The sequence below is a fragment of the Nyctereutes procyonoides genome, unplaced genomic scaffold (genome assembly GCF_905146905.1).
Source record: "Nyctereutes procyonoides isolate TBG_1078 unplaced genomic scaffold, NYPRO_anot_genome, whole genome shotgun sequence".
NCBI classification, from domain to species: domain Eukaryota; kingdom Metazoa; phylum Chordata; class Mammalia; order Carnivora; family Canidae; genus Nyctereutes; species Nyctereutes procyonoides.
Window position 1 is genome coordinate 20828633 of NW_026575044.1, and position 25551 is coordinate 20854183.

The following is a 25551-nucleotide window of genomic DNA, read 5'->3' on the forward strand; positions in this document are numbered from 1 at the left end:
TTGTTTTTTCTGTAGTCTATTAAGTGCAAAGTATCTTAATAATGGCTGAAGGTGCTACTTTTTGATTCTAAAGTCTAAAAGCTTCACTAGAGTAAGGGGTTCCTGAAGGTCCTGCTCACCAGGTCCTACTACAACCACCAAGAAAAATCTTGTAGCTTAAGATCATGTGATGTAAGTTGAACAGTTCTTTTGAGTGACTTTTTTCCAAGTAATGACTCACAGAGTAGGCTCCTTCCATCTTGTGAAGCTGTCTTCTTCAACACAGAATATCTGTAGTTGGCACAGAGAATAAGAAAATGTGTGATTACATAGTGGTTTTATGGTAGAATTACAGTTATTTTCACCATGTTTTTTTTTTCTGTGTGTGTGATTTTTTTCATCCAGTGACCTATGTACCACTAAATTATTTATATACCTCCCATCACGGTGCACATACAGGAATAGAAACTGAATAATCCAATAGACTTTACCATTTAGAAAATAGAACAAATGAGAAATATAGTAGTCACCACTCCTTAGTAATTCTGAAACTCAGCTTCACAGTTATTTTAAAGGACTCCCTACCAGGAGTCAATGTGGGTTACCTGATTAGGGCCTCTTTCTTCTGCTCATCAATGTCTATAATACCTGATCTTAATATCTGATTTGATCATTGGGAAATGTACTGTCTTCAGGGCCTATATAGACCTAAAAGCTGATTCTTGTCCATGAAAAGTTGAGAACTGAAAGCTCGATTTTAAGTCTTGAAGAGTGAGGCATGTTTAAATTGAACGTATGGGTTCTTTGGCAATGCATTTCACAGAACAAGCTATTAAACTTCTGATTGATGTGCTTAAGTGACTACTCTCAATATTCTTTGAAAAATATTACTTTAAAAGATATAACAGAAATAGCTGTACCCTAACCTGGCCTCTTCTGAATCACTTTACTCAACTGAGAACTTTAATTGGCTCATTGTTACACAAAGCCTTTGCAAAATTCTAATTCTACTTAAAAAGATAGTACTGTCTGATGTTTTACTTACTGGTCACGTATGGCTCCTGAGCATTTAAGTGTAGTAAGTTCAAACTGAGATGTGATGTAAGTATAAAATACACACTGGATTTTGAAATCTTAAGATTAAAAAATGTGTAAAATATTTAACATTTTTATATTGATTGCATGTTGAAATAATATTTCCTATATAAATTTTAAAAAGATATTAAATTTTATTTCACCAAGTTCTTTTTACTTTTTCAATATGGCTTTGCAGCCATATTTCCTAGTGAACATTTTTTTAAATTACCTATGTGACTCATATATCTATTTGAAAATACTGCTCTAGTAGCAATTGCCCAAGTAAGGTACCACTTTTCTGGATGCTCTCTGTTCTCTTTCATATCCATTTGAAACTAACAAGTTATTTTATTAACTTATCTCTATCTTATAACCCTTTGCCAAGCACAGACAATAAAACCCAACACATACGGCTAACATTTTTATTTTCCAAATCTTGCCTTAGTGCCATAATCTCACTAGGCAAATGCAATGCCTTCTAGGATCTATGGAGTAACAATTTCACTAATATTTTTTCCACTGTATATCACTAAATTCCATCTTTATAGCATCTGATATCAGTTTTTTGCTTGCATGCCATCCAATTACCAAGCCAACTTCATGAACCTAATTTGGGGTTATAACAGTAACCCACTTCAGGTATTAATTACTCAGTAAATTAAAGGAGGTTAAACTCTGTTATATAAAGTTAAAGAGAAACAAACTCTCAATGACTTGATGCAGGCTACTCATATTAGAACCTGATGTAGTTTGGACAGTTTTTGTTCAGGGATCTGGGCTTCTCTCAGGTTTGTGACAATTCCATTGTGGTTTGGGAATGAGAAAAGTGACAGTGACACAGGGGTCTATGCCAGACCTGGAAGAAGCTTCCATCACTTTGACTCCCCTACATTTGTCAGCTTCCTGTTACATGGCCCCTGTATGAATAATGAAAGCTGGGAAATAGTCTTCCTACGTGTCCACAAAGAGAAAATGGAATTGGTGAGCATTTCCCCCCTCTCTACAACAGTAATAAATTCAGGTATCATATAAAGGTTATATAGTAAAAGACATGTGATTACGCTACAGAGCTTTTGCCTGTATAATCACAATATATGATTATTATATGATATATGATATATATAATATATACGATATATATGATATATCATATATGATAATATATAACACAATATTTATAATGATATATGATATATGATATCATATATATGATGTGATGTGATAATATGTAATAATCATAACTCATAATATATGATGTGAGGGGGATATATGTTTGTTGATATTTGAATCCCTCAGTGGAACCTGGTGAGAACAGAGGTGATTGAAGCCCCTGGGCAAATCATAGGATTAAGACTGAACAAACTTACGATGGCTAGCACATTGCCCATAAAACTATAGGCACTCAGTCCGTGTCTGTCACTGGGGTGAGATGAGGCTCATATTTAAGTAATGAGAGAAGTGCCCATGAAGTAGACATTAAGCTTACTTATATACAGTTCTATAAGAGGAATTGACACAATTTGGTGGAGAACGGTAGCAGGAAATATTGTTCAGTAGAATAAATTCTGTGATAGATGTTGGAATCATCAAACCACTTCAAGAGTTGCGTTATGGAGTATTGAGGTTCTTCGTATCAAAAGGACAACTATCTCTGGAAACAATCTGTCAGGAGCATTTCTGAGAACTTTCCTGGATACAGTAGTTGGCCTCTGATTTCCCTTCTAATTCTAAAAGCCTAAGTTAAGACATTGAAGATTCAAATTTATATATGTGACAAATAAAATGATGAAGTTTTGCCAAAGACAGTTATATCTATAGTGGAGACATACACTAGAGAACTGATTAATGAATCATAATTTGGAGACTTTTAACATGTCTTACCAATAGAGATTCTAAAACTGACAGTAGAATTTATTATAATTGGGGGATATTTATAGTTAAGTATTGTCCAGTTCCCTATTATAATCCTTCCTTCACCAAGTTATTCCTCAACAATCAGCCAAATATTTTCCCAAGCTATTAAAATGAATAAAATAATTTCAATATTTAATCAGAACAGGAGATGAGACCTGGATCTTGGCCTAATTGTCTCCATTATGACCCCATAATGTTGTCTGTTCACCAATCAGATCACTGGCTTGAAAACAGGTGTAAGTAAAAACTAAAAAAGGTATTGATCTTTATGATGCTATATTGTATGAAATATTCAAAATGGCTCTGTATAGGCCTTTCTTTAAAAATGTTTTCCTAGGTTGGGAGATTATTTTAATGTTATGTAGAATTTTTCAATAGCTGATCCAGAATTGATACACATTTTACCTATGGTTTAAGTCAAAAAAAAAAAAAAAGATCCAGATTCAAAGCATTCTGTTTAACAAAGAAAAAGGCTTATTTGTGAAATAAACAAGAGTAATTAAAATCCCACTTATCCTGTGACAACTCCCCTGAGCAGTCTACTTTTACCTACTGTTTACTTTTCTGTATTTCTTTAGAAAATATAAATTCTTAAAATTCTGAATTTATATGTGCCTCATTTTCAGTTAATGTGTGTCACCTGTGAAAATCTTGTCTCACTCATTGTGGTATTAGGGCTTTGAAGAATCCCTTGTACTGAAATATATAACGAATAACCAATTATTTAAAAATAATAAATTGATAATTTCCTATTTGTTTATTTAAAAAATCCTTGTGAAAAAAAATAAAATAAATAAATAAAAATATCCTAGTGTATGAATTATATGCAAACACATAAAGTTTTGCTGTAATATTGAAATACCAAATTTGAAAAAAAATCTCCCCAATATCTTACCAGTGACAACTGACACTGTCTCATATACATTGAAAAATAACATTTAGAAGGGAACAATGATGTTGATCAGGATAGTCATTATATCTCTGAGAAAATGAATATATGATATATAACTGATTAGGTCAAGATTTATTTATTTACTCCATTATTTGAATGTTCAGAGAACAAAATCAAGTGATTCTGAATTTATAAGGATTTGAGTTAGTTAATACCTTGAGTAACTATAGAAGTGCATAAGAATTTTTTCTATCTTTATTGTGGTATAATTAATAACATCATATACATTTAAAGTGTACAATGTGTTAACTTAATAAACATTTATGTATTGTGTATATTGTGTAATAATTACCATGATAGGGATAAGTAACATCTCTATCACCTCTCAGAATTACCATTTGTGAGGGTGGTAAGAACATTGAAGATTCACTCTTGGCAACTTTCAAGTATATAATACACCTATAGTGACAATAGTAACCATGTTATACCTTAGGTCCCCATATTTTATTAATCTTAACTGGAAGCTTGTACCCTTCAACCAACATCTCCCCTTTTCCTCCACCCCAAGCCCTGAACAACAATCATTCTACTCTCTGTTCCTATTAATTCAGTTTGTTTAGATTCCATGTATAAGTGAGACAATACAGTATTGGTCTTTTTCTATCTCAGTTATTTTATTTAGCATAATGTCCTCAGGATCCATCCATGTTGTCACAATGGCAAGAATTCCTCCTTTCTATGGTTTAATAAGAATCCATTGTATATCAACACTATATCTTCATTATGCATTCATCCATTAACAGATGCTCAGATTATTTCCATATCTTGGTTATTGTGAATAATGCTGCAATGAACATAGGAATACAAATCTCTCTTTAAACTCCCGATTTCATTTCTTTTGATATATACTGAGAATTAAGATTACTAGGTTATATTATTGTTTTCCATAGTGGCTGTACCAATTTACATCCTCACCAACAGTGCACAAGGATTCCCTTTTCTCCACGTTTTTGTTAATGCTTATGTTTTGACTTTTTGATAATAGCCATTTTAACAGTTGTGAGGTGGTATCTCATGGTGGTTTTGATTTGCATTTTTCTGTGATTAGTGATAGTGAGCATCTTTTTATGCACCTGTTGGTGATTTTAATATGTTCTTTGGAAGACTGTCTATTCAGGTCCTCTGCCCATTTTTAATTGTATTGTTTGGGGGGTTTTGTTTTTTGCTATAGAATTATAGGAGTTCCTATATTTTGTATATGAACACATTATCACATATGTGGCTTGCAAATATTTTCTCCTATTCTGTAGGCTGCCTTTTCATTTTGTTGATTGATCTTTTTGCTGTGCAGAAGCTTTTTAGTTTAATATAGTCGCTTATTTATTTTGCTTTTGTTGCATGTGCTTTTAGTGTCATATTGAAAAAAATCATTGCTAAGACCAATGTCATTGAGCATTTCTCTAAAGTTTTCTTTATGAGGAGTTTGTGGTTTCAGGTTTTATATTGAAGTCTTTAATCCATTCCAAGTTAATTTTTGTAACTGGTATAAGATAGGGATCCAGTTTCATCCTTATGGATGTGATTATCCAGTTTTCCCCATACCATTTATTAAAAGAGACTATCCTGCCCCATTGAGTATTATTGGTACTTTGCCAAATAATAGTTTTATATAAGAGTTTATTTCTGGGCTCTCTGTTATGTTTCATTGGTTATATTTGTTTTATGTTAGTGCCATGCTGTATTCATTACTATAACTTTGTAATATAGTTTGAAACCAGAAAGTGTAATGCTTCCAGCTTTGTTCTTTTTCAAGATTGTTTTGGTTATTTAGGGTCTTTTAGGTTTCTATATAAATTTTAGGTGGGTTTTTTTCTATTTGTATGAAAAATTCCAAAGGAATTTTGATAAGGGTTGTATCTATAGACAACTTTGAAGAGTACTGACATTTTAACAATATGAATTCTTCATATCCATGAACATGGGATATCTTTATATTGTGTTGTCTTCAATTTCTTTCATCACAGTCATACAGTTTTCAGTATACAGATTTTTCACCACCTTGGTTAAATATAATCTTAAATATTTTGTTGTTTGTGATGCTGTTGCAAATGAGATTATTTCTTTTTTAGTTTGTTGTTTGTATACAGAATTGCAATTGATTTCTGCCTGTTGATTTTGCATCCCGCAGCTTTACTGAATTAGTTGATTAGTTCCGCAGGTTTTTTTGTTGTTGTTGTGTGTTGGAGTCTGTAGTATTTTCTTTATATATGATCATACCATCTGTAAACAGAGACAGCTTTACTTTTTCCTTTCCAATTTGGATGCCATTTATATCTTTTTCTTGCCTAACTGCTCTGGTTGATACTTACAGTACTATGTTGAATAAAAGTGGTGGGAATGGATCACTTGTGTTCCTAATCTTAGAGGGAAAGTTTTCAACCTTTTACTGTTGAGTATGATGATAGCTGTGTGTTTGTCATATATGATCTTTATTAAGTTAAGGTACACTCCTTCTGTGCCCAATTTCTTGAGAGTTTTTCATCATGAATGGATATTATATTTTGTCAAATGCTTTTTCTTCATCTATTGAGATAATCATATGATTTTCGATCTCTCATTCTATTAATGCAGTATATCATAATTATTGATTTGTGTATATTGAACCATTCTTGCATCCCAAGGATAAATCCCCCTTAATAATGGTATATGATTGGGGGATCCCTGGATGGCGCAGTGGTTTAGCGCCTGCCTTTGGCCCGGGATGCGATCCTGGAGACCCAGGATCAAGTCCCACGTCGGGCTCCCGGTGCATGGAGCCTGCTTCTCCCTCTGCCTGTGTCTCTGCCTCTCTCTCTCTCTCTCTCTCTCTCTCTCTCTCTGTGTGTGTGTGACTATCATAAATAAATAATAAAAAAATAATAATGGTATATGATCTTTTTACTGTGGTGTTGAATTCTGTTTCCTAATACTGTGTTCAGAATTTTTGCATCTATATTCATCAGAAATATTGGCTTGTACTTCTGGCTTTGGTTTGAGGGCATTGCTGGCCTTGTAAATTAGTTTGGGACTGTTCCCTCTTAGATTTTTGGAAGAGTTTGAAAAGGATTGAAGTTAATTCTTCTCTGTGAATTTGGTAGAATTTACCCATGAAATCATCTGTTTCTGGGCTTTTATTTGTTGGGAGATTTCTGATTCAATCTTTTAACTCATTATTGGTCTGTTTAGATTTTCTCAGTCCTCATGATTGAGTCCTGGTGGGTTGTGCATTTCTAGGAATTTTTTTATGGTTATCCAATTTGTTGATATGTAATTGTTTAGTCTCTTATGATTCTTTCTTTTGTATCAGTTGCAATGTTTCCTCTTTCGTTTCTGATTTTGTTTAAATTTTCTCTTTCTTAGTTTAGCTTAAGGTTTAGAAGTTTTGTTAATATTTTCAAAAAATCAGCTTTTAGTTTCCTTAGTCTTTCTTGTTGTTTTCCTGATCTCTATTTCATTTATTTCTGCTTTACATTTTTCATTTCATTCATTTTATTCTTCAGCTCCTGAATTTCTATTTTTCTTTATGATTTCCATCTCTTTATTAAACTTCTCATTTTGTGTGTGTGGTGTTTTCCTGATTTCACTGAATTGTCTGTGTTTTCTTATAGCTCATTGAACTTCCTTGAGACAGCTATTTTGAATTCTTTATTGGGTAAACTTCACATCTCCATTTGGGGGGGATCAGTTACTGGAAGAATACTGTGATCTTTTGTTGGTGTCATGTTTCATTGATTTTTTTCTTGTTCCTTAAAGTCTTGCATTGTTATTTTCACATTTGAAGTAACAATCACCTCCTCTAGTTATTACTCCTTCCAGAGAGAAAAACATTCTGTTAGCCCTGCTAGAGATTCTGAGACTTTCTCAGACCCTTTTATAGATGCATCTACCCTACACTTATTGCTCCCTCCTGTGGCAAAATTCCCAAGATTGCATGCTTTCTTATAATACAACATGCCAGGTGCAACACTTTCCCTTTTGCTTCTCTAAGGGCAGTGTAAAGGCTCAAATTTGTGGTCTTTCTGCCCACAGATTTAGCTGTTTTTTCTCTGCATGTTCACTAACCATTTGTGAAAGCTTGCTTTCACAGTCACTGTGAAGTGGCCACAGGGAGCTACACATGGGGTGGGGAGGTGTTTGGGTAAGGCACCACTCCACAGTGCTGGAATGCCCATGGACCATTTGGGGAAATGCACAGGTAAGACACCCCCATGGCTCATGAGTGGACCTCCCAAAGGAGTCTATGACACTATCTGTAGGATCTACATACTTTTAGATATATTCAGAGCTCTAGGTGCTGCTCTCCCAACAGCTCACTGCCCCCTGGTTGTATAGCTGATGATTCAGTATTCTGGATGAGACAAGGGAGAAATGGGCTTCTTTGGCAGTATCCTGCACAGCTAGGTAATCTGGGCACTCATTTGTGTGCTCTCACTTTCCCACACAGAAGAAATCATGGCTGAGAAGGGTTCTTTTGACAATCAGCTGTGCCACACTGTGAGAGGGGTGATGTGGGAAAAGTCAAATAGTTTCACTTCTATACAATATGTCCAAACTTGGATTTTGTTTTTTCTCTAACGGTGTACTGAGACTTCTCCACTGGACTTCTGGACTCCACAAAGACTCTCTTGACCTTGGGCAAATAATCTAATTCAGAGTTCTCCGGACAGTACTGGACTAGAGTTGAGAGGGAGTGGAACAGTTTTATGAGCCATCTCAGGGCTCATGGGATTGAGATGGGCATGCCCATTTCACAAGGCAGGGTTCAGCAGGACTCAGTGGGAGTACCCTTGGTGTATTGCACTGGACCCCACAGCTCCCACAAAGGCACTTTGTCTATGGATGAATGCCAAATTATTCTTGAGGAAGAAAGGGATATAGACAAGGCATCTTATTTGGCCATCTTGCTGATGTCACTTATCTGCATAGGAATTTTTTATGCTTATCACATTAGAAAATTATTGCTGGTCAACTAATGCATCGTAAAAAGATTAGTTAATTGAGGTAGTTCAATATTTCCTTCTCTAATTGGTGAATAATTTAAAAATTATTTCAGATATTATTTTATCAGTTGAAAAAAGAAGAAAACTATATCAAAACTAATTGAGAATTAACATTTCTATTTTATTTTTATTTTTTTGATTAAATTTTTTTGTTGTTTTTTTTTTATTGGAGTTCGATTTGCCAACATATAGCATAACACCCAGTGCTCATCCCATCAAGTGCCCCCCTCAGTGCCTGTCACCTAGTCACCCCATCCCCCCACCCGATTCCCTTCCACTACCCCTTATTCATTTCCCAGAGTTAGGAGTCTCTCATATGTATTTTTTTGTCTTTAAATGTTTGATAGAATTCCCCAGGGAAGCCATCTGACCCTGGACTTTTGTGTCTTGGGAGGTTTTTGATGACTGCTTCAATTTCCTCCCTGGTTATCAGCCTGTTCTATTTCTATTTCGGGTTTTCTATTTCTTCCTGTTCCAGTTTTGGTTTACCAGAAATGTGTGGTCTGTGGTTTATCAGAAATGTGTCCATTTCTTCTAGATTGCCTAATTTATTGGCATATAGCTGCTCATAATATGTTTTTTAAATCGTTTGTATTTCCTTGGTATTGGTTGTGATATCCCTTTGTCATTCGTTATTTTATTAATTAGAGTCTTTTCTCTTTTGTTTTTAATAAGGCTGGCTAATGCTCTATCTATCTTATTGATTCTTTCAAAGAACCAACTCCTGGTTTTGCTGATCCATTCTACAGTTCTTCTGGTCTCTATTTCTTTTTTTTCTTTTTTAATTTTTTTTATTTACTTATGATAGTCACACAGAGAGAGAGAGAGACAGAGACACAGGCAGAGGGAGAAGCAGGCTCCATGCACCGGGAGCCCGATGTGGGATTCGATCCCGGGTCTCCAGGATCGTGCCCTGGGCCAAAGGCAGGCGCTAAACCGCTGCGCCACCCAGGGATCCCTTCTGGTCTCTATTTCATTGAGTTCTGCTCAAATCTTTATTAACTCTCTTCTTCTGCTTATTGTAGTTTTTATTTGCTGTTCTTTTTCCAGTTCCTTTAGGTGCAAGGTTAGCTTGTGTATTTGAGTTTTTTTTCCAATTTTTTGAGGGATGCTTGTATTGTGATGTATTTCCCTCTCAGGACTGCTTTTGCTGTATCCCAAAGATTTTGAACAGTTGTATCTTCATTCTCATTAGTTTCCATGAATCTTTTTAATTCTTCTCTAATTTCCTGGTTGACCCTTTCATCTTTTAGCAGGATGGTCTTTAACCTCTACGTGTTTGAGTTTCTTCCAAATTTCTTCTTGTGATTGAGTTCAAATTTCAAAGCATTATGGTCTGAAAATATGCAGGGGACGATCCCAATCTTTTGGTATCGTTTCAGACCTGATTTGTGACCCAGTATGTGGTCTATTCTGGAGAAAGTTCCATGTGCACTTGAGAAGAATGTGTATTCAGTTGGGTTTGGATATAAAGTTCTGTAAATATCTGTGAAATACATCTGGTCCAGTGTATCATTTCAAGATTCGTTTCTTTGGAGATGTGCTTAGAATATCTGTCATTTGCAGAAAGTGCCACGTTGAAGTCTTCCAGTATTAGTGTATTATTATCTAATATGTCTTTACTTTGGTTATTAATTGATTGATACACTTGGAAGCTCCCACATTAGGGGCATAAATATTCATGATTTTTAGGTCCTCTTGTTGGATAGATCCTTTAAGTATGATATAGTGTCCTTCTTCATCCCTTACTACAGTCTTTGGGATAAACTTTAATTTATCTGATATGAGAATGACTACCCCTGCTTTCTTTTGAGGACCATTCAGGCTGTAGGTGTCCTTAGGTCTAAAATGAGTCTCCTCTAGACAGCAAATAGATGGGTCTTGCTTTTTTATCCAGTCTGAAACCCTGCATCTTTTGATGGGATCATTAAGCCCATTCATGTTCAGAGTTACTTTGAAAGATATTAATTGTCATGATAATACCTATTCAGTCCCTGTTTTTGTGGATCATTACTTTGGACTTCCTCTTTCTTTTACAGAGTCCCCCTTAATATTTCTTGCAGAGCTGGTTTGGTGGTCACACATTCTCTCAGTTTCTGCCTATCTTGGAAGCTCTTTATCTCTCCTTCCATTTTGAATGAGAGCCTTGCTGGATAAAGTATTCTTGGCTGCATGTTCTTCTCATTTAGGACCCTGAATATATCCTGCCAGCCCTTTCTGGCCTGCCAGGTCTCTGTGGAGAGGTCTGCTGTTAATCTAATTTTTTCCCCATATAAGTTAGGGATCTCTTGTCTCTTGCTGCTTTAAGGATTTTCTCTTTATCTTTGGAATTTGCAAGTTTCACTATTATATGTCAAGGTGTTGAATGGTTTTTATTGATTTTAGGGGGAGACCTCTCTATCTCCTGTATCTGAATGCCTGTTTCCCTCCCCAAATTAGGGAAGTTCTCAGCTATAATTGTACAAATATGCTTTTGGCCCTCTCCCTCTCAGCGCCCTCTGCCACCTCAATTATACATAGAGTTTCCCTTATGAGGCTGTCATTTATTTCCCTTAACCTTTCCTCGTGGTATTTTAATTGTTTTTCTTTTTTTTCCCTCAACTTCCTTCCTTGCCATCAACTTGTCTTCTATGTCCCTCACTCTTCTGCCTCATTAACTCTTATCGTTAGGACCTCTAGTTTGGATTGCATCTCGATTAACCGATTTTTAAATTTTTTTTTTCAATTAACCGATTTTTAATTTTGGCCCAATTAGATCTAAATTCTCCAGTCATGAAGTGTCTTGAATCCTTCATGCTTTTTTCCAGAGCCACCAGTAGCTTTATAATTGTGCTTCTGAATTGGCTTTCTGACATCAAATTGTAATCCAAATTCTGTAACTCTGTGGCAGAGAGTAATGTTTCTGATTCTTTCTTTTGTGGTGAGTTCTTCTTTCCAGTCATTTTGCTCAGTGCAGAGTGGCTAAAAACGAGTTGTACTGGATAAAGGAAGAAAAAAAAGGAAAAAAAAAAAGGAGGGTTACCCTCTGGTTCTATATACTGTAAGTCCCTCGACTTCTCCTGGAGCTTTCCAGCGCTGCTGAGTCAAGAACTTGGCTCTTCCCCTATCCTTCCAGCTGGTCTTCTGGGAGAGGGGTCTGCTGTGCTGATTCTCAGGTGTATCCACCTGGGAGAGCTGCCCCAACCCCGCCAGGTGCCTGCCTCAGCGGAGCTGTTTACCCCGTGAGGCCCCTGTTCCCTGGCCCCCACTCCATCCCAGGCACAGGTGAGTGACATCAGGAGGAACAACACCACTGGCAGCGGTCAGCTCTTCAGCTCTGGACTCAGCTCCCAGAGTAACTACCCAGTCTCCCAGTCCACACTGGCCTGGATGCTCCAGGGGCGGGGGTTGCTGATCTGCACAGTGTGGGGCGCCCGGTGGCAGGAGAGTCCTCGCTGTCCTGTGCCCTCCCCACCTCCTCCTGTCCTGGGGGGAGCACAGGATCGTGGACTGTGTCTGCTTGGTGCCCTGGGATCCCGGGCCTGTGCTGTTGGAATCTCGCTCCCCGCCTAACATTTTTATATTAAACCAAATGTTTATTTTTTACATTTCTTGATTTGTTTTACCTTTTAAAAAACATTGTGTAGCCTTATAACTTCAAATGTAGTTGCCTACAAAACTCTTTTTAGATTATTTCAATATATTTAGACTAATAATTTACTAGCTCTGTTGATCACTGCTAATTTATTAATTGCTGCCACAACCTGTCTGAATATGCCTTTGAGTCTAAATTACAGTAATCTTACCAGATAAGGGAGACATAATTATGGATAACTTGAGGGAAAGTTTTGATAAAAGGGTAAATGGGATAAAAAGATGATTAACTCCATCATCTAAAATACCACTTCTGCTGGTATTGGTTTCTGTAATAAAAAAGATAAAAACATTAGTGAATTCAGAAGGTAACAGCCTACTTTTCTTCTCCTAAATTTAGTATTAAATAATGTGGCTTAGTTATTTACTTTGGATATTGTGAGACTAAGAAAATTTGGTAAGATTGATTTATCCAAAGAAGCAAACAAAACCCTAGGTTGAGAAGATGAAGTTATTGGAATTTACTGTTGGTAGGGAGGTTAAATATCTTGCCCAAGTCACAGTGCCAGTAAGTGAAAGAGCCACAATTCCCTGAAGGCTATCTAATTTCCAAACCCATAGTTTACTGCCACTAAAAGGAGCTTAAAATGAAGTGTTAGAGGTTTGTTTTGCTTTGTTTCATAAGTAGATAGAGCATAAACTTTCAAATTGCCTGACATCAACATAGTTTTGGGGATTCCAGGACACCCACCTAGAGAGAAAAATGAGAATATAAACATCTATGTCATAAGCAATATCAATTTATCAGGACAATCAATTCTAACCATGAATAGAGGGGGAAAAAATTCCTCTATTATATAGTTTAAGAATCACTTTATGATAAAACATACTCTCAATCCCGGGAAGGATTTACAAAAGAAATAATTCCTCTATCCTTTTAGTCTTTACTCTTTTTTAGCAATGTTTCCTATTTTTAGCTTGTCAGTGCACAAACAGGAAATGTTTTTAGACATTGTTGCTCATCAGTCTTCCATGTTAGTGCATACTTCAATAAATATTTTTCTCAAAACACGATACCCAAAACTACAAACAAGACAACAGATGTTTTCTGACCTGTGCCAAAAGCAATAAAATTGCTTGATATTTTAGTTTTTGTATTTTTTATATTTAAATTTTTAATACATATATATATATGTTTTTATATTTATTCAGCCTAAAATTGCATCTCCTTTTTGTAACTACACCATACCCCTACTCCATCACATTGAGCAGTCTAATAAACTCTCATTCTGCATGAACTGGTTTTTAAATAAGATCTCAAGAATTTCTGCATTTTTCACGACTTTTGAACCCAAGTATAAAACTATCAGGATAAATAACATCCTAATTATAATCCTATTTAAAATTCATGCTTTCAGTTTTTACCCTATTTTTAATTCTATCCAATTTTGATTCTTAGATCTCCTCCTATATTTTGTATTTGAGCTTTGCAGTTTGTGTTTCTTGTATTATTTACATGGCCTGCTTTATAAGTCATTTTTATGTCAAATAAATAAAGTAAGCTACAGACAGGCAAAGCCCTGTGGTTCTTTGAATCTGATGTCCAAACTGATGCTGAGCAGAGGTCCAATGTCATAAGCTGTGAGTTCATTGTTCAACAAACTGCAACTATATTTACTAGCGCTAGCATCCAATTAATATTTTTGCATATTAAACAAAAGACTGTCTTGAGAAACACTTTCAAAAACACTTCCTTGTAACTCAGAAGCTGAATATGAGAAAGAGATAAAGAATGGCAGTCACCAATCATTGGATGCTAGTGAAGCCTATGGGAGAAGATAAAATGCCAAGAGAATGCATGCAGAATTGATAGAGTGGAGAGGATATGATTGTTAATTCAAAAAAGTAGGAGCTGTTCAGAGGGAAAGGGAAACTACGAGGAAAATGTAAGGGAGGTTGAAGAAGTAATCAGTGTCCTGAGAACAAAAGGAGGGACAATTACCATAAGGATTCAACTCTGAAGTTTACCTCCGAGCAATTTAAGCAGGTTAAAGTGAGTGTGAATAATGGTTTAAATATAAATCCCTGAAGTAATGTAGAAATCAAGATCCTGAGGAGAGCAGCTAGCAGTTGAAACCTAATGCTATGTAAAGTAGATAAAGTTACAGTAAAAGTCATCCTAAAAAAAAAAAAAAAGCAATACGTGCGTAAGAAATATACTATCTCAAAACCCATATAGGATCAATTGTGTGTAGCTCCAGAACCAAACTAAGAATGGATTGAATCTGTTGTTCCATTAGTGCAATGATTTCTCTCACAAAGGAGTAGTTGGAAATGCTATTTTTTTTAAATGAATGTCATTTATTCAGCTACTCTTTTGATTAACCAAGGCTTATTGAGCCAGATCAGATGTCAGATACTTTTTCAACTGCCACGGATAAAATGGAGACTGACATAGGAATATTCCTTACTTCATGGAGCCTATAGCCTAGTTGAGGAGAAGAGATATAAAACCTGTATACAAATAATTAACTAAATTTCAATTATGATAAACTCAAACACAAGTGTAAGATCTATCATAACTTGTAGTGGGAGAATTAGGCTAGTCCCAGAGACTCTGGGAAGGCTGCTCTGGATGGAGGCAATGTTGTGACAGAGAAGCCTGCCAAACCAAGAGGCAGAGGAAGCCCATAAACTGTACACAGAAAACTGATCATTGGACATAAGAAACAAACAGAAAGCCAGTAGGATGGAGATGTGTCATCATGGGGAGGGGGATTCTTAGATGGGACCAGAAGGTTATGCAGAATCCAGATCATGCCGGGAAGGTTCTGTGAGATGTTAGTCTTTAATATTAAGACGTAATCATCAAAGAAAGAGAGTGACAGGGACTGGTTTTAAGAGATCATTCCAGTAGCTGAGAGGAGAACAAGTGAGGCTGAGGATAAGGATGTTATAATTCGGATGATGTTGCAGTAGTTTAATCAGGGAACAGTGTTAGCTTGGGCTATAGTAATGGCAGTGAAGGTGAAGAAGTGAATTCAATATATTTTTATACATTTATTTTGGTGTGTGAATAGATATGAAAGATGAATATTTATGAGAAATGCAGGAGTGAGAAATTGTGCTTTGGATAAAAGGTTTGACTAGGTTATTTCCAATGTCCATTCCAGGAAAGTATATAATCTTACTATTCTGTAACACCTTAATACACACTAATATTGGAATTTCATGAAAAGGGAATAAACTTTGAATCCATTGTCACAGCTTCACAGGGGGGCAAGGAGGGCAAAGAGGTAGAATTTCATGATTCATTGTATTCTTTCTTCAAGCTCTGAAGGCTTGACAGAGGTGCCCTATTTATTTTTCAGAATACTTAATTCCCTCCTGATAACTGCTGAAGTTAATATGTTGACAGTGTGACAGTAGTGGAGGATAACAAGTAATTACAAACAAACACTAAAACTAAAATAAACAGTTTATGCAATAAGATTGGGTGCATTTCCTTGGGTTGATCATGATTAAAGACTTGTGAAAATCCTCTTTCCAGCATGCTGAGATCCTGAGGGGAGGGTTCTTTATGGCTCCATCTGCATCTGAGTTATCACTAGGCTTTCTCTAACAGAGGGACAGAAGGTTTCCAATTAAGCCTTTGTGAATAAAGACAAAACCCTTTTATGAACCAATTGTCTGGAAATCTGTGGTAACCCAATTTTCAACAAGCAGTGTAACCATTAATTGGCTAGGTGCCAATAGTAGTGGGGAGGGGTTAGGGAGACACTAGGTCAGAATTGAACATAAAGTACAATATAATGTCCTTTAACAAGTTTGCTTTCCTATAGCTCCATTAGACGTGCCAGTCTGATTGAAGATCTGTAATTATCTTTCCAACTTAATATCTATTGGTTATGTGCTCTATTCTATTTATTTTTGTAATACTTAATTTTGGCTCTATAGACTTTATTAGGAGGGAAAGCCAATATTATAATAAACTATTGCAAATTGAATGAAAGCAAATTAGTTTTCATCCACTATATATAATCTCAAAGCTTTAAAAATAAGAAACATTCTGTTGTTTCCTGGAAGTGATTTCAGTTTTAACTTTGTATGACTGTAGAGTAAAATTTTCCATAATATGAGTTTCACAAATCCTAGACTGTTTTATTTCCTTCAGAATTAATGACTCCAAAGGGAAATTTCTTGAGACAGTTGATTAGAGCTTTCTGAACTCAAAATGATTCTTCACACCTGGGGGTAGACAGTGATGAGTAATGAATGATTAAAGACAAAACAACAATCTCAAATACATATGCCAAATGAAACATAGGCTACAGTTCTGTGGGGTGGGTAATGGCTCCAGGGATCCAATCATTAAAATTATATATTCTATGGAACTATGTAACAGCCTACATATCTTTACGGAAGAATTATGATCTGGAATAACAGAATATGCAGACATGAGAGCAAATAAAGAAGATGGGTGGGATGCCTGGGTGGCTCAATGGTTAAGTTCCCGCCTTCAGCCCAGGGCGTGATCCTGGAGCCTGCTTCTCCCCCTGCCTGTGTTTCTGCATCTCTTTTTGTGTATCTCTCATGAATAAATAAATAAAATCTTTTTTTTAAGATGTGCAATAAGTGGACAGAAAATCTCGTATCTAAGTTATGTAAACTCAAAGCCTAGTCGAAATGATAGAGGCAGAATTTTTTTTTTTTTTTGAGGCAGAATTTTAATCCAGGTCTTAACTTCTGTTACCATTATTTGGCTACTGTATTCTAGGGGATTATACCTTGTCATTTTAGTGTTCTCTGAGACATTTAAATTTGCCTTTTAAATAAGTAAATTCCTTATTCTTCCCACTAGTGAAAAATATGTTATTTCCCATGTGTTTTTCCCATGTAAATCCAGTTTATAACAAGGCAATGTTTTTGAACATCAGCTAAAGAGGCAAATGTATTCTGAAAGCCTCTGGGGCAGTTTGCTTCAAAGTCAAATGGTGACCCAGACTGATAGTCACAACCAAGTCTTGATTGTCTTAGATCTGTCTGTGTTGAGGTGGGTTGTGAGGGCTCTTCCTCATGATTTATAATAATATATAAAATGCTCAATTTTTCAAATTATTTATAACAAAATAAAAGAGGGCTATAAACTAATCTCCATAATACTTAAATCTTATTCACTTGCCAGGTTTTTGTTTTGTTTTGTTTTGTTTTTAACCTTGTGGGATAGAAAAAGATGAAATTTTGGCTATACATTCCAGGATTTCCCATAGAAGTGTGTTCTCTTCCTGGGTTTCAAGTAAAGAAAAGATAGTGCCACCACTAAAGTTTATCTTCTCAGTACTGCAATCCCCAACGGTGAAGTTTTCTGATTTCCTAAATGACCCTCTTCCTTGAGATCTTGAGTTCCTTTTTAGATTATGTGCCTCGTTTCCTATCCTCCCATTTCTTCTACACAGCTACAAAGTAAGCAAAGGAGGAGAGGAAGAGATTAATACGTAGTGAGGGCCTGATGTGTAGATGCTCTCTGAAACACGTTTATGTTCCTTAAAATGCTCAGTCATCTGTGAAGTTCTATTAGTTCTCATTACAAATGGGCACATAAGAATTTGGAGATATCTAAGATTAGGCAGCAGGGGACTGCAGAAAAAAAATGAGATTTTAACTTATTTTTATGCTGTCGCCAGAAGTCTATTTGATCCACTACCCTGATATTCCAAGCTACTTCCTCTCTTTACTTAAGGAGACAGAAACCATAGCTGATACTTTACAAGACCAGCGACAAATTATCTTTGCAATTCATTCCATTTAGATCTTATATTGCAGTCTGGTAACTGAATTCTCTGGAAGAATCCAGAATACACATATGAGGGAAATTTGTTGAAGAGGATTTAAGACAAACAAAGGATATCACTCCTCTTGATGAAGGTTAACAGGAAGAGGAACTGATTCTGAAGAATTGTTCAGAATTGTTTAGAGGAAGTTAGATGAAGGTCTTATGTGAAAGAAAAAAATATTGAAACCTATGGTAATAACAGTCCAAGGTTTAAAAAAAAACAAAAAATAAAAGATGGTTATCTTTTAGAACTATATTTAAATCCTGTCACATACTATGTGATTTTTTTTTTTTAAACCAGGATAATAGTGTTCACCTCATACAGATACCTAATGAAAGACAACTCCCGGAGAAAACTCCCATAAACCCCTGCACCTAACACCCAGTTCACTGTGTTCAGGAGCACATGTGGGTGCTCTTGTCTGTCCCTCTCCCTAGTTTCAAGGGAGGGGAACAATTTAAATGTTCAAAATGATTTTTCTACAGCCTTTGACATGTTCCAGATTTTTCTGTGGAAGAGGCATACACTGTAGGTAAACTGTTTACCTACAGTGTATGCCTCTCACCGGTGTCAGCTTACTTGACAGTTATTTTCACCATTTTTATTATGTATTGTTTTTCATAATGTTGAAAGAAAAATTACATCCTCCCCAGTTAGCAAGGCAGGACTTGAAGATTTTTCATTCCTCTTTTGATATATGATATGAATCAGCTTTTACTATACAATATGAACTGTTTCCTATAATAAAAGTGTGCCATACAACAATTCCATTGCCTTTATTGGATTTGGAGTTTATTTTAGCTGTTTGCATTGAGGTATCCATGTAAACCATTTTTAAAATCAGAAGTAAAAGCCGGAGGCATAACCTGTGTCTCCAAGACATCACTTACCTATTTTAAAGATTGTTTTTTAAATTTACTTATTCATGAGAGAGAGAGAGAGAGAGAGAGAGAGAGAGAGGCAGAGACACAGGAAGAGGGAGAAGCAGGCTCCATGCCGGGAGCCCGACGCGGGAATCGATCCCGGGACTCCAGGATCGCGCCCTGGGCCAAAGGCAGGCGCTAAACCGCTGAGCCACCCAGGGATCCCTCACTTACCTATTTTAACATTAAAAAGAAAAGCAAACCCTTGTTAATGGTGTTTCTAACCCTCATAACCCAGAGAATTTTTAGAAGAATGCTGGAAAAATAATGTAGAAACAAGCACTGTAACTAATGCAGAACTGACTAATTAGCTAACCCCATTATTTTCACATAATAAACTATTCAGTGATTTATATCATTCCATGTGATGTAAATGTCTGACTTGATGTGGCCTAGGTATTTATGCTTTAAAAATGAGATCTCCACTGATTAAGAAGACAGTGGACTTGACTGATAGTCCCAAATTGTGTTAGAGCCCAGACTAGTATATTCTAGTCCTTATGTTGTGTCCAAGATTGCGAATCCGAGAAACCACCAAGGAGCCGACACCGATGCAAGGGCACGAGGGTTTATTAGCAAGCTGGAGCTTGGGTCCAAGTATACCCGACACAGCGGAGCAGGGACTTGGACTCCGAAGTGAGTTACAGCTGAGTTTTTTATAGGCTGGTCTAGGGGATTTTCAGAAGGGGTGGAGGAATTTCTCAAGTTCTGTTTACATTATGATATGGGGCTTAAGGGCATTGAGCTCTGTTCTCATTCTAATATGGGACTTTCTACCATAACTTTCTGATATGGGATTCTCTGTGAGGAAATTGAGGACATTCTGCAGTTTTTCCTATAAAGTTCAGCTCTTATTCACAGATGCCTAAGATGGTTGTACTTGTGCTAATGCTAAACTTGAGGTGGAATGGCCTGGATTTTTCTTGGCCTCCACACTTAAGCTTTGTGCAGTTCTTACTGTGTCTGAGTGGTAATGTGTGGCGGAGCTTCCTGCTGCGGAAGGAAGGGGAGAGGGCCTGGCCCTCTTGGGGGTAAATATATGTTTATGAAACTACTGTGTTCTTTCATGTATAGTAGTTAAGAGCTAAACTTTGTAGCAGAGAAAACAGACATATTAGGAAAAGTGCTAATTGTACAGGGTGCTAAGGAGAAATACAAAAAGGCTTAGAGATGAGAGAAAGTGTTCCCAAAAATTACCAGGCTGTCCTAGGAAAAATGTGAAAGAAAAAAAAAATCAAGAAACTTTGTAGTTAATCTCCATCCTCATCTCCTATCACTGAATAAAAAGAATGTGGAAATAGATGGACTCATGATTTCCAGTATTTGACAGAGTTGACCAACTCTCTCCTACATGAAATACTATCTTCTGTTGCTTTCTTTCCTGCCCCCCCCCTTTTATTTCTTGTTGGATCTTCCTTAGTTGTTCTTCCTTTGGTTCTTCCTCATGTTACCACTGTTCAGACCTTGTTTTCTAACTCTGTGATCTCATTCAGTTTCATGATAATATTTATCATCACTATGCTGAAGTCTCCTATTCTCTAGGTAAGACCACTCCCTTAAATAAGAAGAGTCCAGATAAGAAAGATGACTGGATTTTAAGATATGGGGATGGGCTTGGTGGAGCTCCTGAGATCTGAGCTAGTTTTAAATGACAGAATAGATTTCTAGACAGAGAAGAAGGATTTATGCATGTGTAATTTATAGGAACTGGTTAAAAATGCCTGAGTCCTGTCCAAGCAGCTAAGAAGTAAAATAGTTCAGTTTATTTTTATTTATTTATTTATTTATTTATTTATTTATTTATTTATTTATTTATTCTTTAAATAGTTCAGTTTAAATGGAGAGTCGATGTTGGGTAGCATGGAGAAAAGTGCTTAGAAAATTTGATTAGGATCATTTTATGGATAAAATTAAATTCAAGAGATGAATTTTATTTTACATATAGCTGCCCTCTCCTGTAAGCCACACATTTAAAGGAACCACTTACAGTACATCAGGTTGTCTTACTACTAAATAAATTCAAACAATTCTAATGAGGAGTTGGAAACTAATGAAAACATGAGTGTTAAAACACATATTCTTTTTGACGGCTCTAAGTTTATAGTGAAGATGCTCATGGGAAAGGAGAATTTCCCAAAATTCCCCTGCTGTTCGGATAAGAATACTTAATAATCAGCTATTGCTTTGAAGGAGGAAAATATAGTTAGCAAAACAGGACTTTTACTACAGTTTTGCACAGGAGGGTAGGAAGAGTAGAATGAGACCTTTGATATTAATAAGCTGACATTAATACGGCAATTTTTATGTCCCATTACAATAAAAAAATTAATTTGGGGTTCAGGTTTTTCTCCCTTTCAATTGACTATCTTTTAAGGTGATAAGCAGAATTACATTTTAACAGAAAATGTTAGATATCTCAATATTATGGATCATTAACCCAATAAACCATTGGAACCATATCTGCCCTGTTCATTTTGCACATGATAGCGTTCTCTTGGAATCTCAAAGAAAATAGAAAAACATGTCATTAAAAAGAAAATCAGTGTGTTCAATAGTGGAACTCAAACACAAAAACATGTAAGACGAGGCAATGGAAAAACTCCCAATAAGAAACTGAAGACTGATACAGTTTTCCTGATTATTATAATTTTTTTAAACTATGGTCCCCCAAGTAAGAACATGCAGTGAGTGAAAAAGCATCTTATCTGGGGACTCTAGTAGAGGACTCTCATTTATGACAACCACTTCATGCAGCCTCCTGAACTGGAAAATGAGTCTACCTCTTTCCTTCTTATCTCAGGAAATACTGCCTTTATTAGGGTAATTATTAAGTTTACAGCCCATACAAAATAAAGTGAGGAATCTGTAGAGCTATCTCATCATCAGGCTATTTTATGTGGTGACAAAATAAATTGTTTTCCCAAGATGTTGAGATTATTGAGCCTTGGTGTTATGCTTTTGTTTTGTTTTTAATCTTGAACATGATTTTTAAAAAGCCCTCCTTTCACTCACATATGTAGTCCTCCGTCTCTGCTAAAATATGTTTACCTTTGCATATGTATTTGGGATGTGTTACTATCAACTATCAGGTAGATATGTGTTCACTCTTCATTATATGGTTCTTCTCTTTTTCCTTTCTTGGTATTCTGTCTCTCTTTTGAAGTCAGCCTGGTGTTGCATAAAAGAGTGCCATGCTTCGTAAGTAATCTTAAAGAGGAAAGATGAAAAAAACTGCTTTAAAAATATATTTATAATACCCCCAGTTATTTCCAAAATCGATAACATGAAGTGCTTTGTGGTGGTGATTTGATAGTTGAGTCAAAGTGATTCCACAGAAGAGAGGGTTACAGTCAAGATGATAATAATCATTAGCTACTTGTCAATTTATGAGTCTGTGCTTGATCCTGAGTTGGTAGCTCAGACTGATTAACAGATGTATAATTGAAAACAAACTACAGAAACTCCTGCTACTAGAGACCTTATAAATAGCATTCCTGGGTTTAAGAGGAGGAGATAATTTCTGAGAGTATAAAATTGCTGGCACTGCTGTTGGCTATGGAAAACATATTTTGGCCAAAATAGTGGCATTAGTGTGTCTCTCTCTGTCTTCGTCTCTCTCTCTCTCTCTCTCTCTCTCTATCTCTATCTCTCTCTCTCTCTCTCTAAAATATACAACCTTAAATTAGTGGTTCTCAAAGCACTGTACATTGACCGGGGGATCCCCAAGACCTATTCAGAGAATCCTTAATGTGAAAATTATTTTAATAATAAAACAGTGTGTTTTAGTATTTTCAGTTTTTCTTTTTCCTTGTGTGGACATTTGCACTGACAGTCCTGAAATTATGGTAGATAAAACTGCTGGTGCCTTAGAGTAAGTCAATGTGATGATACCAAATTATACTAGTAATTTTTTTATTCTTGATCACCACACCCTTGAAGTAAACATATACCAGTTTCATTTAAGAATGTCTTTGATGAATTAGTAGAAATTTTATTAAACTTTTACCCTTGAAAATGGGTCTTAAATATTCTATGAAAAAATGGGAGGTGCATGTAAAGTAGTTCTGTCCCATAGTGATGTTAGATAGTTATCTCCAGGAAAAGCACTTAGGTAATCCACTGGCATGCTAAATTAACCACTCTGTTCATAGAAAACTACTTTTTATTTGCAATAATGGCTGACTGACAAAATATAGTTATTCAGATGTAGATATTTTCCAAAGGCAATGAATAAGCTTCTTATTTCAAGGAAAACAAATGACAGCATTATCAAACTTTCAAATAAAAATTAGGACTTTGGAAAATCTGTAGGTACCACATGAACCTAGATAACTATTGAACACTTAAAAACTTTTCTGATAAAATCACTGGCAGTGTTAATGAATCTGACTTTTTGACAGCTTATAATGAAATGTGTCAACATTTAGAAATTCAGCTTTGGTCAGTAAACCAATGTTTTCCAAATGAAACTTGAAGGAGTTTTCAACCAGTTATGGATAAAGATTAATTCAAAATTCAAGATAGGCCAATGGATTTTAAGTGAAATAGTTTTAAAGAGTTTATTGATATGGTCTCAAATTTCCACACTGCAACTAGCCTTTAAGAGACAACTCCTTCCAAGTTATGGTGTAGTGCCAAAAGGGAATATATGCAACTATCTGGAAAAAAAAATACAAAATACTTCTTTCCCTCCCAATTATCTATCTGTGTGAACCCAGTATTTCATTATATACCTTAACCAAATAACATATTGGCAAATAAGGAATTAAGTAGCTTTATCAGTCAGGGTTTTATCTGCTATCTCTGAAAACTGGAGAACAAGGGAGTGGGCAGTATAATCCAGTTTGAGTCTGAAGGCGAGAGAACCAGAGGATGCTATGGCAGTCTCAGTCTGATGTTTGAGGGCAGAAGATGGATGTCCCAGCTCAAGCAAAAAGAACAACTTCACCCTCCCTCTTCCTTTTTGTTCTATTCAGTCTTCCAAGGGATTGGATTAGATGATGCCCACTTGATGTGGTGAGGGTGGATCTTTACTCAGTCTACTGATTTAAATGCTAATCTTTTTTCAGAAACACCCTCACAGACACATCCAGAAATAATGTTTTACCACACAAATAATGTTTTACCACACATTCCTTAGCCCAGTCTACACATAAAATTAGCCATAGAAGCAGATATGAAAACCTGTCTTTTATGAAGCCACATGGATTTTAAAAAATGTAAAACAGTGATACTATTTTCACCAAATATTAAAATTTGTAAATTTTGTAAAATTTTGTAAAAATTTGTAAATTTTGTAAAATTTGTAAATTAGTTATTTTAAGATTTTAAAGTCTTTGTTTTAATTTATAATATAGAAATATTAACAGAACTCACATGAATGAAAGATCTATAGGCTTTTCAATAATTTTCAAGAGTGTGGTCCTGAACATTAGCTTACAGTGCTCACAAAAATTAACTCAAAATAGATTAAAGACTTAGATGTAAGACCTAACACTGTAATACAATCTCTAGAAGAAAATAGGAAAGAAAGCTCATTGACACTGATAAAGTATAGGCAACACAGGCTGAAATGAACATATTTCCCTTAACTGGAAATTTCATTTTGTCCTTTGGGGGTCCAGTCTTCCTATTCATAATTTTCATGACCTCTCAGGTTTCCTTCCGCTCTGAAATTCAAATTCTATATGACCTAGTATGACAATAAGAGCTAAATGAACTCTGAATAAGATGGGGGTAAAACAATATTCGGTCATAGGGGAGTTCTCTAGAGTGATAAAGATGGACCTGAAAACTCAGCCAGTTTGATAGGTGGACAGAAAAGTACAGGTTTTTCAGGTGTAACACAATGCCATAATATTGAAAATTTTTACAAGAATGTGTGAGTGAAAATTAGGAGCTCTGACTATAGCCAAAGAGTTCACATAAAAGGCTAATGTTAATTACCACCAGTGATAAAACAGGATGATCAGCAGTCCTAAGATTCAGGACTTTGGACTCTAATTTCCAGACATGTGCTTCCAAACAGCTATGTGAACTGGCAGACAAAGACAAGCACATTTAAATAAACATCCATTTACATTTTAATATCTGTATGTTTTGATAGCTGTGTATGTATTTTAATGAGTGAATTTAATTTCTATTAGTAACAAATATACCAACTAGTTATAAAGATATCATTGTAGTGATATAAAATTCTTCTATAAATATATTTACTTCTGGAACAGTGAGCCAATTGTTAAATGCCTCAAGTAAATAAGAGTACATATGAAAGGCAGATATCTAATTAAACAAGTTTGATCAGGAAATTCTCCTTATTT

General features: G+C 35.7%; 1 protein-coding gene across 1 annotated transcript in view; it reads left to right on the plus strand.

Annotated features, from left to right (window-relative positions):
* Nucleotides 1-25551, plus strand: part of RIT2 (Ras like without CAAX 2) — a 390267-nt gene that overhangs the window by 319429 nt on the left and 45287 nt on the right. The window lies entirely within an intron of this gene.